Source organism: Rhinopithecus bieti, unplaced genomic scaffold (genome assembly GCF_001698545.2).
Source record: "Rhinopithecus bieti isolate Rb0 unplaced genomic scaffold, ASM169854v2 scaffold_4598, whole genome shotgun sequence".
In the NCBI taxonomy this organism is placed as follows: domain Eukaryota; kingdom Metazoa; phylum Chordata; class Mammalia; order Primates; family Cercopithecidae; genus Rhinopithecus; species Rhinopithecus bieti.
This window is the reverse complement of record NW_016804402.1, coordinates 28,503-42,753: the sequence shown is the minus strand read 5'-3', so window position 1 is coordinate 42,753 and position 14,251 is coordinate 28,503.

The window sequence follows — 14,251 nt, the reverse complement described above, 5'->3', positions numbered from 1 at the left end:
ATTTGGTCTGGTTTATAGGACATGTGCCAGCTGGCCAGGCTAAATGAAAGTGTCTGCTTCTTCAACAAACTGGTAATCTATGATCCTTAGTCTACTTTTCTAAGAAAGATTACTGTGGATGTATGGTAGCATCAATGTCTAGGAAATGGAGGTGATGTACATTACCTGGCAATTAAATTATAATAATATAAAGTTGACAAATTCACTTGCTCCAGTGCCCAATGAAATTTTAGGCTCTCTGAGAATAGTAAGACCAATTATTTCCATAGTTCTAAGAAAAATAGAAGAAAGACACTATAATACCTTCCAGAAATCTCTGTAATAAAGATAAAAGATCATTTTACTGGAAAGTAAGGAGGGATCATTCACTTATAAGAATTACAGTTAGCTCTCTGTATCCATGGCTTCTGTATCCGCAGATTCAACCAACCACGAATCAAAAAAGGTTTTAAACAAGAACAATAATAGTAATAATACAGCAATATAAATAACACAAATTTTAATATACAGTATAACAACTATCTCCATAGCATTTACATTGTATTAGGTATTTTAAACAATCTAGAGATGATTTAAAGTATACAAGAGAATATGCAGAGGTTGTATGCAAATACTATGGCATTTTATATAAGGGACTGGACATCCACAAAGTTTGGCATCCACAGGGGTCCTGGAACCAATTCCCTGTGGAACCCATTCCTTGTGGATGACTATAATTTAGTAAAACTTTTACATGAAATGTAGAGAGCATACTTATCTTTATTGAATAAAATGTCCTCCTTGAAAGACTTTACTAATCCAATATTTTGATTTTCAAATTTGTAAATATGTACAGAATAAAATTCTTAACTTTATTTGATCTATGGAAAGCATAGCATATCAATTCAGAACGCTATAGTCCCCAGTAAACTCTCTGCAAAGTCCCCAATATTTCATTTATTCTTTTAACTGTGTTCTTTTCCTCTTACACACACACACACACACGGAAAATGACTACTGAAGTTTATTACAAATTTCAAAAGTCTTTGAATTGAGTACACATTCATATACAAGGCTTTATTTATAAATGCATGTTTCATTTCTTTTGGATAATTATGGAAGATTGGGCTGGCTAAATCATGTGACTTTTACACTTCTAACAAAGTGTTGACATGTTTTCCATAGCATTTGAAACATTTTATGTCTCTGCCAGCTGTGTGTGAGAACTCCAGTTTCTTTATATCTTTACCACCCCTTAGTATTGTCAGTCTTTTTAATTTTTTGCCATTTTGATCGGTATGTAATGGTATCTCATTGTGGCTTTAATTTGCATTTCCATAAAGCTAATGATGTTGAGTGTCAGTTCATGTGCTTATATCCCATATGTATATTTTCTTTGGTGAAGAGTCTATTTAAAGGTTTTGTCCTTTTTGAGGGGGGAGATTTTTTTTAAACTATGGAATTTTGAAAGTTCTTTATGTTTTCTAAACACAAGTACTTTATCAGATATTTGATTTATAAATACTTTTTTCCCAGTCTGTGTTTTGTTTTTCATTCTCTTAATAGCATCTTTTGAAGAGCAGAATTTTGAATGTTGATGAAGTCCAACTTATCAATTTAACAAAAATTATTGTGCTTTTGCTATTATATCTTTGCCTATTCAAAGAGTTGGGGAACTTTCTTTTAATGGGACAGATAATAAATAGTTTAGACTTTGTGCTCCACACACCTGCTATGATACAGTTTGTATCTGTGTCCCCACTCAAATCTCATCTCAAATTATAATTCCCATGTGTCAGGGGAGGAACTTGGTGGGAGGTGATTGGATCATGGGGATGATTTCCCCATGCCTTCCTCATGATAATGAGTGAGTTCTCATAAGATGTGGTGGTTTAAAAGCATATGGCAGTTCCCTCCTTGCTGTCTTTCTCTCTTTTCTGCTGCCATGTAAGACATGCCTTGTTTTCCCTCGTCTGCTGCCATGATTGTAAGTTTCCTGAGGCCTCCCCAGCCTTGTGGAAATGTAAGTCTTTTCTTTATAAAATTACTCAGTCTTAGGTAGTTCTTTATAGCAGTGTGAAAACAGACTAATACACTCTGCTTCAGCTAATCATCTCTGTAGGTGTAGTGTGAAAGCAATCATAAAAGTATATTTAAGTGAATCAGGATGGCTATGTTCTAATAATTAGTTATTAAAATATGAATTTTACATAATTTTCATGTAATGAAGTAATATACTTTTTCCATTCTGCTAATCATTTAAAGATCTAAAAAATGATTCTTAGTTCATACATTATAGAAATACAGGTAGAGGGTAAGATTTGTCCTGTTGGCCATAGGTAGGTTGCCAACTTTTCTCTTAACCCAAGGTGACAATGATTTTCTCTTATGTTTTCTTCTATAGGTTTTATAGTTTTAGGTTTTAACAATGTCTATAATTTATTTTTATTAATTTTATTATGTGTTCCAAAGTACGAGGCTTAGTTCATCTTTTGCAAATGACTATCTAATTATTTCAATGTCATCTGTTGAAAAAAAACAGCCTTTCTCTATTAAATTACATTTGCAGTTATGGAGAAAATCGTTTGTTCAAATATTCTTCCCCGACACCATTGAGAATTACAATTAAAAATGCATTGCACAAACTGAGGTAGTCCAGTGCTCTTCACATTTTAAAATCCTTTTTCTCTGTGTTCTTCATTTTTGGTAGTTTCATTTATTCCTTTAACTTTGTTCTTTTCCTCTTGTACACACACACAGAAGATGACTACTGAAGTTTATTATAATAATGCACATAGTTGATTGCTATGCTTTCTCAAGCTCATGAAAATTTTCCAATGTAATATTTAATCTGCCACCATCCAATCCAATGTATTTTTCATATCAGACATTTTAGTTATCTCTAGTTTTCTTTGGGCCTCCTAAAATATATTCCTTACTTGTATTTCACTATTTGGACATATACAGCACAGTTATATTCACTGTTCTAATGTCCATGCCTACTAATTCTAACATCTATGGCAGTTCTGAGTTGATTTGACTGATTGATTTCTCTGTTATGAGTTGTATTTTCTTGCATGCCATGTGTTTTTTTGGTTGCCAAACATTGTGAATTTTATCTTTTGCATGCTTCATATTTTTGTATTCTTATTAATGTTCTTGAACTTCTCTATGGGACACAGTTAAATTATTGAGAAACAGTTTGATCCTTGTGAGTTCTGCTTTTTACATTTGTTACATGGAGTCAGAGAAGTGTTAATCAAGGGCTGATCATTCTTTACTCACACTTGTATGTACACACATACCTTGGAAATATTGTGGATTTATTCCAGACTATAGCAATAAAGCTAATATAGCAATAACATGAGTCACACAAATGTTTTGGTCTCCCAGTGCATATGAAAGTTGTGTTTACACTATACTATAGTATATTAAGTGTGCAATAGTGGTATGTCTAACAAACAGTGTACTTAACTTAGTTAAAAATACTTTATTACTAAAAATTGCTGATGATCATCTCAGCCTTAGTGAGTTATAATCTTTTTGTTCACAGAGGATCTTGCCTCAATGTTGATGGCTGCTGACTGATCAGGATGGTGGTTACTGAAGGGTGGAGTGACTGTGGTAATTTCTTAAAAGACAATAAGGTTCACCACATCTTTCATGAAAGATTTCTCTGTAGCATGCAATGCCATTTAACAGCATTTTCTCCACCGTAGAACTTCTTTCAAAATTGTGGTCAATTCTCTCAAACCCTGCTTCTGGTTTATCAACTAAGTTTATGTAATATTCTAAATCCTTTGTTGTCATTTCCTTTTTTCCTCTATTTTGAGACAGACTCTGTCTCTCTCTCTGTTACCCAGGCTGGAGTGCTGTGGTGCAATCTCAGCTCACTGCAACCTCTGCCACCAGATTCAAGAGATTCTCACGCCTCAGCCTCTCAAGTAGCTGGTATTGTAGGCATGCACCACCACACCCACTAATTTTTGTATTGTTAGTACAGACGAGTTTCACCATGTTGGCCAGGCTGGTCTTGAAGTCCCAACCTCAGGTGATCTGCCTGCCTCAGCCTCCCAAAATGCTGGGATTACAGGCATGACCCACCACGCCCGGCTCCTTTGTCGTCATTTCAACAACGTTCACAGCATGTTCACCAGGAGTACATTCCATCTCAAGGAAGAATGTTCTTTGCTCATCCATAAGAGGCAATTCCTCGTCCACTGAAGTTTTATCATAAGATTGTAGCACTTCAGATACACATTCATGCTCCTCTTCAAATGCTAGTTCTCTTGCCATTTCCACAACATATGCAGTTAGTTCTTCCTCTGAAGTCTTAAATCCCTCTATATCATCCATAAGGATTGGAATCAACTTCTTCCAAACTCTTGTTACTGATGGTATTTTGACCTCCTCTCCTGAATCACAAATGTTTTTAATGGAATCTAGAATGGTGATTTTTTTTCCAGAAGGCTTTCACTTTTCTTTCCCCAGATTCATCAGAGGAATCACTATTTATAGCAGCTATAGCCTTACAACATATATTTCTTAGACAATAAGACTTGAAAGTCAAAATTACTCCTTGATTCATGGGCTTCAGAATGGATGCTGTGTTAACAGGCCTGGAAAATCTTTGTATGTACATCCTCTTTAGAGTTCTTGGGTGACTAGGTGCATTTTCAATGAGAAGTAATATTCTGAAAGAAACTTTTTTTGAGCAATAGGTCTCAATAGTGGGCTTGAAATATCAAGTAACCCATGCTGTAAACAGATGTGCTGTCATCCAGGCTTTGTTGTTCCATTTGTAGAGCAAAGGCAGAGTAAATTTAGCCAAATTATTAAGGGCCCTTGGATTTTCAGAATGGCAAATGTGTGTTGGTTTCAGCTTAAAGTCACCAGCTGCTGCATTAGCTTCTAATAAGGGAGTCAGCCTGCCCTTTGAAACTTCAAAGCTAGGCATTGACTTCTTCTCTCTAGCTATGAAAGTCTCCGATGATATCTTCTTCCAATATAAGACTATTTTGTCTATGTTGAAAATTTCTTGTTACATGCAGCCATCTTTATCAATTATCTTAGCTAGATCTCCTGGATAAATTACTTCAGTTCTTCTCTCAGTACCTGCTGCTTCACCTTGCAGTTTTATATTATGCAGATAGCTTCTTTTTTTAAGTGTCATGAACCAACCTCTGCTAGCTTCCAACATTTCTTCTGCAGTTTTCTCACTTCTCCAACTTTCATAGAATTGAAGAATGTTAGGACACTGCTCAGGATTGGGCTTTGGCTAAAAAGAGTGTTGTGAATGGTTTGATCTTCTCTGCAGACCACCACAACTTCTTTCATATCAGCAATAAGGTTGTTTTATTTTTCTGTCATTAGTTTGTTCAATAGATTAGTACTTTTAATTTCCTTCAAGAACTCCTTTTCATTCACAACTTGGCTGTTTGTCATAAGAGACCTTTCTTTTAGCTTCTGTGGGCTTTTGACACTCTTCCTCATTGAGCTTAATCATTCTAGCTTTTGATTTAAAGTGAGAGGCATGCAATACTTTCACTTGAACACTTAGAGGCCATTGCAGGGTTATGAATTGGGTTAATTTCAATATTGTATCTCAGGGGACAGGGAGTCCAGAGGAGAGGCAGAGAGATGGGAATACTGCTAGTGAATGGAGCGGTCAGAACACACACAATACTTATCAATTAAGATTGCCACATTTTATAGGCATGGTTCATGCTATCCCAAAACAATTACAATAAGGAACATCAAAGATCATGGATCACAGATCACCATAAAAGGTACAATAGTAATGAAATCATTTATAATATTGTGAGAATTACCAAAATGTGACACAGAAACAAGAAGTGAGCATATGCTGTTGGAACAAAATGGTGCAGATAGGCTTATTTGATGCAGGGTTGCCACAAACCTTTGGTTTGCAAAAAACTCAATATCTATACAATAAGCTAAGCACAATAAAACGAGGTATGTTGGCCGGGCGCGGTGGCTCATGCCTGTAATCCCAACACTTTGGGAGGCCAAGGTGGGCAGATCACTTCAGGAGTTTCATACCAGCCTGGCCGACATGGCAAAACCCTGTCTCTACTAAAAATACAGAAATCAGCTGGGCATAGTGGTGCATGCCTGTAATCCCAGCTACTCAGGAGGCTGAAGCAAAAGAATCTCTTGAACCTGGGAGGTGGAGGTTGCAGTGAGATGAGATCATGCTGCTGCACTCCAGCCTGGGCAACAGAGCGAAACTTCCTCTCAAAAAACAAAACAAACAAAAACATCGAGATATGTCTGTACTCTACCTAATGCTGCATGAATCTTGAGGTTTTCCAATTTGGCTGGTGGGAGCAAGCATTTTTCTCTGTCATGTGAGAGCACCAAATCCCATACCTCTAATACATTTGGATAGTTCTTTCCCTGGCCTCAGGAGGTTTGGTCACACATGGGTTGATTGGTAGTCTGCTAAAAACTGAAGGAGGAACTTTTGCAAACAGCCTTTCTCTGGGTGTTTCTCTGCAAACAAAAAAAAAAAAAAAAAAAAAAAAAAAAAAAAAACGCTCTAGTCTCATCCTGGGGTCTCCCTAGACTTTCATCTCCATCTCCTAAAAATCCAAGAATTTTCTGAGCTCTACTTTGGTTTTCTGTGCTACTGTTTCAGCCTAGAAATTCTTAAAGCAGTAAAATATGGCACTATAGGGTCATCATTTCCCTTTGTTAAGGATCTCTGTTCTTTGTTGCCTGATATCCAGTGACTTGAAAACTGTTGTTTTAGATGGATTTTTAAATTTCATTTTGTTTGTTATTTTTTGTTTTGGTTGTTTCATATGAGATAGTAAATTCAGTCTCTGTTACTTTTTCCTGGCCAGGAATCAAGGATTAAGTTTTGTTATGTATTAATTCTATTAAATATATTTGTTGTGTTTTTAAAAATTATACATTGGAGATGCCAAGAAAGACATAAAATCCTATAAAATAGTTAAGTGTGCTGAAAATTATTTTAACATGGAGTAAATATATGGCATATGTAAATTAAATATTATAAAACTGGTTAAAGTAATATATGAATAACTGTCAAGTTAAAGATGGTAAAGAAAAGAACTCAAAATAAGAAGAATTTATTGATAATTATATGTTTAGAGACAGGGGTCTCTATTATCATCATGAAGATGATAGTATAGGTAAACTCTCTATAGCTGGTATGGAATATTTTCATAAAGTCTTTTTATGCAGGTAAACACCATTATATAAAGATGTGTTGTACAAAATGATTAATGAAGACATTATTTTATGTCAGAGGGCAAAAAAAGATTAAATGTTTGAAGAAGTATGTAAATATCAGATTTTAGAAAGTTTAAGTTTGTCTTTTTGTATAAAGGCAGTAGTAAACCATTACAATTTTTGGCATTCATTTGTAATAAGATGGTGAATGGCACTTTGAACAAGAATAATCAGGAGGAAGTGGCAAGGAAACAAATACTAGACAGACTAGAAAGAAAACTGTTATACTTAACCAAGGTGGACTAAATCATTGTAACAGAGATGAAAAGAAAAGACAGAGCATCATTACATAATATAAATTGGCAGTTGTTGGTGACTAATTGTATGCGGGAATAAGAATAGGGGAAATTTTTAAGATGAACGAAATTTTAATAAAAGAGCATAATGAAACTATCAACAGAAAAATGTAACATCCATAGCCTATAAAACTAAAATAAAGGAACCCAGGAAAAAATAATGGCAGCATCATAAAATATAAAAAATTAAAAAACAAAATTAAGTGTGCAGTGAGTGCCAGCCCTATTAAGTCTTTATATGGAATACTTCATTTAATATAATAACTACAGCATTATTATCATAAAATAATAACTACAGCATTATTATCAGCTTATGTGATTGTCTTTCTGTAATTTAAAAGTAAGGAAATAAGTATTTTACCCAAGATGATAGGAAGTGATGGGGGCAGGATGTGAATCTCAATATATCCAACTTCAGAATCCAGTCTCTTGTTACAGATAATTACTAAAATGGTGTAGGCATAGTTTTAAAGAAAATATATTGGGCAGGAGTTTGACTAACATTGTATATGAAATAGGAAAATATAACTGATTTGTATGCTATCCAGTCTTAAGGAAAAATGTTGATAGCCGTAAGTAATGACTACTCTCATAGCACTGCCTATCAACAATCTAAGATAGTATTGCAATGTGACTACATATTTAAGTATCGATTATATTAATTTTTCATTTGGGCATAAGAATATTATTTTATTTTATTTATCATGCTTTTGCCACTAAGCCAAATAAGCAACAACAAAAAAGAATTTAAAAATATTAATGCCAGTACTTACCAGGACTTGATTTACAGTAGATTTGTGTCTTTGATAATTGTGATTACTTAACTTTCTTTATTATTTAGCCACTCAGTAAATCTAATTGACAAGGAACTATGAAAGTCTCAAATCCCATAATACATTTTCTTTATACAATGGGTTATTATTTTTTTAATCAGGAAGATAGTATTACTCCAATTATATTTGTTTTCTGTAATAAAAGATTTATAGTTAGTGTCACTATAAAATACTCTTACAGCCTATTTATAATTGTCAAAGTATCAAATTTATATGTAAAGTTATATATTAATATGTAAAGCATACGTTTCAAACTTATATATGTAAAGGTTGATATATTGACAGTGTTACACACACAGACATACAACACACAGACATTCACAACACACACAAATGACCACACAAACACACAAACTAATAAACAGAGAGAAAATGGGAAGACTGAATTACTTAGTACATGCTATGTTACAGACGCCATGCTAAACATTTTTATTTAGATTATCTCATTTATTACTTTAAACAATTATCTTTATTGTCTGAAACCTACCCAATGTTATGCAGGTAATAAGCTTTGGAGCCAGATTTCAGCCTTCACTGTCTGACTTCAGAGTTTAAGTTCTTAACCACAATGTCATACAGCTCTGTACTCTAAGATATACTGAGTCACTATAGTGCCTGCCATTTATTTTGATAAAGGATATCCTGTGTGGTGAGACCAATTTTTTAAAAGGGAAACCTCTCAGATAAAATGCACAACCTGTGTCTCCTTACCATACAGCCATACCTGTTCTCTAGAGATCTCTGAGTATCTTTCCTCGCCTTCATTTCTGAGTTACCTCATTTGTGAGATACGGTTATAAAGCAAGGTAGCTGATATTTCCATGAAAGTTCCACAAATGTCTTCAGCACTTTTGTCTCCCTGACCCCTCTAAATTAAATGCAATAGCAACAAATTCTGATTTTTGCTTGAGGTGAATTTTGCTTTTCATAGCGCTTAACAATGATCTAGAGTCAAACCTGGTGGCTAAAAGAAATGACCAAATAAGAAATACCATTTAGGGTTAAAAATAAATAAGTCATGGATTTTAAGCACCGAGGGAAGTTTTCTCATGTGGCTCATAAAATGTCTGTCATGGCAATGCCGAAAAGAATTTTCAAAAATATTTCGAGTGTAGCAACATTGTAGGATGAATGTACAGCCTTCTCAATGTTTCACTTTAAAGCTGCCACTATACTTCTACTCCTAAAAGAGAGGGCATTTTGTGAGCTCACTCTGAGACTAAACAGAGATTAGTACATTACTAGACACAGGGGGTTAATAAATGTCTCTTTCAGTAATAAAATTGGATTTCATATTAATTGAACTGAATCACATGACCCTTCAATTTACATATTTAAGTATTTTCACTCCTCATTTTCGTGGATGTTTATTATGATTTCAGCAACGATATTCACAGAATAATTTTAGTTATCTAAATCTTAAATATAAAATATTAGGTGACTGGAAAGTAGTGTAAATTGAGAGTTAAGCATACAATATCAGAGGATACTTATTTGGAGTTGAAATCATGATCTCTTTCACAACATTTCATGAATGGAAAAGTATTCTAATTTTTTATTCTCTAGGAAGCTCAACAGAATACAACATACCATTAAATGGTAGTCTGGAATATTATGATAAGGGTGTTGATAAATTCTGTAAAAGTCAGTGGATGATGCTTAGGAAAAAAATTGCAGGGACATAGGAAACTGAAACAAATGTGATTATGGCTATTTTTTGAATACTAACCTTTTGCATTTTGGGTGTACTCAAGTAAAGAAGGGAAAATAAAATAAAATGTGGCTACCTCATTGCCTTAGAAAAGTTATAAATTCTTCGGACCACGGAAAGGATCTTGTCTTCTCCTATGCGGACAATTTATTTCATAAATAAATACATAAAATAATTATTTTAATATGTAACAGATTTTTATGTTAGGAGGTGGCATAGTGTCATCTTAATAATTTTATATTTAAACCTATGAAATTCAAACAATGTTGTCGTCAGTCATTGAAATAGCAACCTACGAACTTCATATTCTAAAAGCAATTATGTTCATATTGTATCATAATTTTACGTTTTTAGTAGTAACTAAGATCTATTTATATGGTGACATGGTTTTCCCTACTTACACTTACACTTCCTTTCCTTTCATTGATAACCTTTTTTATGTGTTTTATAACAGTCTGTCTTTATACTTTTATTCTAGTTGATATAAAAGACCAAAAGGTGTTCTAACATTCAACTTGCTCTGTGGGAGGTAGAAAATTCTTTTATTTTCTATCCATTTGAGGAGTTTGACTCAATCCTAAGTCAGTAGAAGCTGAGAGTAAGGAAGTGAGGAGGTGGAAATGATTACAGAATTACAGTCAGGGGCTAAGTGGTGAAAGATATTGTATGTGAATGAAGAATACCATATGGTATTAATTTCATTTGTATGTCATGACTGCTTATTTTTTCTAAAACTCTTCTCTCCACATTTTAAGATATTTTTAAAAAATCTTCAAAATGTCTATATTTTCTGAATTTAGAATCCATAGAATCCTTGCTTGCTAATACTCTTCTGAAGTTTAGCTCTTTATAATTGTTATTTTATATCTCATGTTCTGAATAACATTAGAATTATAAAACATCAGTATTATATGGTCCAGTAGCAATATTCATTTATTATATTATAGGATTATGTATAGTAACATATTAACGGTTTTTTTTTTTTTTTTTGAGACAGAGTCTCACTCTGTTGCCCAGGCTGGAGTACAGTGGCATTATCAGGGCTCACAGCAACTTTGACACCCTAGGCTCAAGTGATCCTCCTACCTCAGCTTCCCAGGTACCTGGAATTACTGGTGTCTGCCACCACTCCCGGCTAATTTTTTCTATTTTTTTGTAGAGAAAGGGTTTCACCATGTTGCCCATGTTGGTCTTGAACACCTAGGTTCAAGCGGTCCACCCACCTTGGCCTCCCAATGTGCTGGGATTACAGACTTGGGCCACTGCATCCAACTTTAGTTTAAGCTATATTTCTTGGTTTTTAAAATAATTTTCATTGATGGTATTTACTCTACATATTCCTTATTACTTTTTTCTATTTGCATTTTCCATAATTATTATTTTCTATCGTTCACTATCTTCTTCAAAAGCTTCTATCCCAGCACCAGTTATAAATATAAATATTCTTTACATATTTTCTCTTTAATTCAAAAGGGAGATCTTAAGATGCAAAACCTGATATCTATAAAAGGCAAAGAAAGAGAGAGAGGACAAAAGAAAGGAGGAAAGAGGATATAAAATGAGGGAAGAAGAGAAAAGAAGGGTTATATTATTAAGAGTAAGTTGTCACATATAGTTTTATTATTCATATACATGGGTCCAAAAGATCAATTTCTTTTACAAAATATGAAAGAGACAATTTAGTCCACATTAAAAAATTGATATTTTTTTCTGTATCAGTTATCCAGGAGCATTTGAAAGAAATGTCATGCTGCTTTTATTAGTCTCCACAACATATTTAGAATTTTTAAAAATAAAGCAACTATTTTTTATGGCATGAAGAAATGGAATTCTCACACTAGAAAGAAAGCAAGTGACTTTAGTACAGATAACTTCCTCTATACATACAAATAGTTCAGATGACTCTTTGTGCACCTCTGTGTTTTTATGTCCAAAGTGACTAAGGGGAGTTTAAACTGGCTATCCCTTCATGTACTTCTGCCAAATAATAGTATGAGCTCATTCTGTGTGGGTTTTGAACCAGACTGACTTTTCTTTTCCTTGCTGATTTTCAAACTATTGAACATCTTTAGACCATTTTCTTCTACACTGGCAAACTGTTGAAAACTGTAACTAAGAGAACTCTTAGTCTCTGTTGTATCCCCAGCCCCCGCTTTGCTACTCCCTTGGTGTGGAAATAAAGGTCCTTGAATCTTTGGAACCAACTTTTATCACCAGCTTTCGCTCCAACTTTTATCACCAGCACTTTCACCAGACAGCATTTCAGCAACAAACTCCCCACTTTTTTTCTAGTCTAGTATGAACCATATTTCAGCCTCAATTTTAGCCATTCTTACCCTCTACCATTTATTCCCAGTGCAGGCATGGTGATATTATTTGTTAAAATTAATCAATTGTTGTTTCTCTCCAGTACCCTCCAATGGTTTTCCCATTTATTCAGAATTAAAGCCAAAATCCTTACAGGACTTTGACTACCATATACAATTTGACTTTTGAGACTCGTTACTCATCCCATCCGTCCTACCACTCCAGGCACACTAGACCCCCTGATGTTCCTCTAATATATCCTTATCTTTGGGATTTGCCCTGGCTGTTCACTAGGGCAGGAACAGTCTTTTCCAGGTATCTGCATGACTAATATCCTCAGCTCCCTTAAATGTTTGGTCAGATCAGTGATGAGCTGACTTTTATTCAAAATATTCCATTCACATACTCCCTTCTTTAGCTTCCCAGTGTATTTTTGATTTTTCATATTATTATTGTATCATATAAACAATATAATATGCATATTTATTATGTTCGTGAGAGCTTGTCTGTTTCCTTTCCTCTCTCCCTTTTTCTGTTCTCTGCTCACTGCATACCGTCATATAAATTCCAAAAGGGCAAGGTTCTTTCTTCTACTTACTGATGAATCCTAAGCACCTTGAAAAGATCGTGAACCACAATTGCCATTCAATAAATATTTAAGGAATTTATAAATGAAAGTATTTCCAGAGCTGTCATTAGGTTAATAAGCATTTTATTTTGATGTTGGCCTTTTTTAGCCATGTAATTAAAAGATTTTCATTTCATGGATTATTTTTCCGTGTTATTTCTGATTGTTTAAGACTGTGATGGTATAGCAATTTTTATATGATCCATTAATGTCTCTTGCATTCGGAATTGTTCCTATTGTTAAAGGATTCTCCCATAGATACTTGCAATACTTTCCATATTCTCATAAGTTTTTCTTGTTTGTTTAATCTCTTTCTATTACAATCATCTTCCTATTCTGAATACATATTTCAGTCTTATAGTTTTATACTTTTCAACATGAAGAATTGTTTATCATAGCAAATGCAAATATTATCATTTAATGAAAAATGTAACAGCCAAGAAAAATATTATTTTGAATGGCAAATCATGCCATCTGTTAGCAAAATACAGAATTGACAAGCTTTCACTCTAGTTTTATTCTGTGAAGACTTGCATGTTTAAAGTTTACAAATACAGGCACCTTTTTTGCATCCACCTGTAAGGTAGAAGAAGTTACATTGTATTGATATTTAGAAAATCTCAAAGTTGCTTAGTGTTACTATATTCTTATCCTGTAATATGAATATGTCATACCTCCGAAAGTTATTCTTTAATATCTCCTTTACCTCTAAAATTCAGTCATTCTATATTTGGGTTTCTTGATTATTAGGGGAAAAAAACCTATAATATGTCTTCTGAACTAGTGTGTGCCACCAATTTTGACAATGACCCTATTAACCCCTTGGCTGCTTCCACCTCCACATTATTGCTTTCCTGTGTTTGACTCCAGTCTCCCGACTATGTGCATTCAACCAGACTACTTGGCCCTATCTTATAATACAGAGAATAAAACTTTGTGTTAATCAACTTCCTTATTTTCCTTATTTTTCTAACATGCCAACGACACAACACCAGCTTAAATGTCATACAGAAGTAATTTTTATGGTAAGTTCTATTTTCTAGGAGAAGTAAGTAGAAAAGGACATATTATGTGCAATGATCATAAATGGAGTCAATAGGTAAGTCTTCCCAGATGTAGTTATAAACTTCTCATCATCATTGTCATCATCATCATCATCATCATTATCATCATTACTGTCATTATCATTGCCAGTGCTTTCTGATTGCTTACTACA